Source organism: Grammomys surdaster, unplaced genomic scaffold (assembly GCF_004785775.1).
Source record: "Grammomys surdaster isolate TR1022 unplaced genomic scaffold, NIH_TR_1.0 655, whole genome shotgun sequence".
Taxonomy (NCBI): Eukaryota; Metazoa; Chordata; class Mammalia; order Rodentia; family Muridae; genus Grammomys; species Grammomys surdaster.
In genome coordinates this window covers 145,305-147,592 of record NW_021605074.1, presented here as the reverse complement: position 1 = coordinate 147,592, position 2,288 = coordinate 145,305, and positions in this window count along the sequence as shown.

The following is a 2,288-nucleotide window of genomic DNA, read 5'->3' as shown; positions in this document are numbered from 1 at the left end:
CTTCTTCTTCTTCTTCTTCTTCTTCTTCTTCTTCTTCTTCTTCTTCTTCTTCTTCTTTAAGATTTATTTATTTATTTTATGTGTGAGTACACTGTTGCTCTCTTCAGACACACCACAAGAGGGCATCGGATCCCATTACAGATGGTTGTGGGCCACCATGTAGTTGCTGGGATTTGAAATCAAGGCCTCTGGAAGAGCAGTCAGTGCTCTTAACTGCTGAGCCATCTTTCCAGCCCTCTTTAGCTCTTCTTTATAGGAATGAAGTCTATTGCTTTTTTTATTCTAACTCTTGTCTTTCATATGGTGGTACATAAGCAGATATTAATCTACCATATTATCCAGAAGTGATCAATGCTAATTGTGATCTTTTAGTTATTTCCCTTAAAATAAGGCCCTATAAGCTCCATTTGTCATTGAAATGTAATGGAGTATATGTAACTATTAACTAGTCCTCTAGGTTTGGATGACTTGGCCTAAGTAAATAATCTCAAATAAGGAATATATGTTGAAAGTGCTGGTAGTTGTACATATCCAAAGTCTAATAATCTACTTAACAAATTATATGAACTTTAGCGTAGTAAAATGACAATCATCTGGCTACATGGAGAAAGCAGGCTGAAACTGTTAAATGAATATAAACAAACCTGCAATGTTATACACTTACTTGGAATCCAATAGTTACTTAAGAGAAGAGGCCACCAGTAGAAACTTTTTGGTGAAGCATCCTGAATAGTTAGAGCCTTCATACAAAAGGTGTCAGGTGCAGGAACTGAGTATCAGTTAGTGAACTGGCACCATTTGGGGCTGGCTTCCGACTTATGGAGGATTGGGGGCAGAACTGCAAATCTGGTCATTGACTATGGGTCTGAGAGCTTGCATTCACAGGCACTTGGCAGAAGTTAAGTTTAACCGGGTTCTGTTGTAGATCTGAGCATCTCTAAGGTATGCACTCTGAAAAAGGGTCTGAGCCAGGAGCAGTGTGGGCTTCTGAAAACACAGTTTTCCTTAGGGTAGCCAGGTAGTGAGGTCTGACAACTGTATATATCAAGTCCAGGTCTGCACAGCTGCAGTGCTTAAGACCTAGGCCCTACAGCCATGCCTGCAACTACAATTCCCCAGGGGTCAGAACTGGTCCACATTCCATTATATTGATAAATTTGCCCATTTAATTAAAAAAAAAATGCAGAGCAGTAACAATGGGGTGGAAACATCCAAGTAAGACCATAGTAACCTTGAGGTTAAGGAGGGAGTGGAGCCAACACCTACCTCCTCCATCCCTGGGCCACTGTGTTTCCTCCAGGTATCATCAGACTATATATGAGGACCATGTCTCCCTGGACTCATCTCTACCCAATGAGCTACCCTGCCAGTGTAGGCGAAGGCGTGTCTTGATTGTGTGACATTCCCTTCCTGAAGGAGAACCACATAAGTTCCTGGTAAAGATACATTTGGCACACAGTGCCACTTAACAAAGACACTGTCTCTATAATTGTGCAGCCCGAGAACACACAACACTGTAAGGAATTGTCCCAACCTCTTCCTGATACCAAAGTTCTAGGTTTATAAGCCAGTGGCAGCTTAGACTTGAATTCTGGAATATGTGACCATATTTGTTTGGTGTACTGCCACTTTGAAGGACTCTCTTACCATGTTGTACACTGAACTTTGAATTGCAAAGAAATGTTTGGTCTGTTCTTAGAGATCAGGTTAGTTCACAGCATCTACCTCTGGTATTTGGAAAATGAATTTAAAGGCCAGTGTAGGAGCCACTACCATGCAGTGGATGCCATGCCAAAGGGCCTAGAGACAGAGTCTTCTGTGAAAAACCTGCAACTTATCTGTAAGTTCCAGCCAACTTCCTCTTTCCTTCTATACCAAGACTGATTCTCCTGGTAATGATCATAGCAATCTTAGGATAATCTTTGTTAACCAAATACTACTTAGAAAACTTTGCAATGAATTTACTAGTTTACATAGCCTGAAAGAACAGGTAACAATGCTGTGATTATAGTGAACACTTATTGAACACTACATGTCAGAGGAAGTGCTTCGTATTGATTACTTAATTCATACAATAATCCCCAAAGAACTGTATTACTATTATCCCATGTACAGAGAAAAAAACTGAGGCATAGAGAAAAAGCTTGCCATTCAGAAAAGCTTTCACTGTCAGAAGAGGAACATGGTCCCTAATTAAAGATAAGTTTTGCCATATGCCAGTCAACAAGATGCACACAGGAACACCAGCACACAGGAGCACCAGTACACAGGAGCACCAGCACACAGGA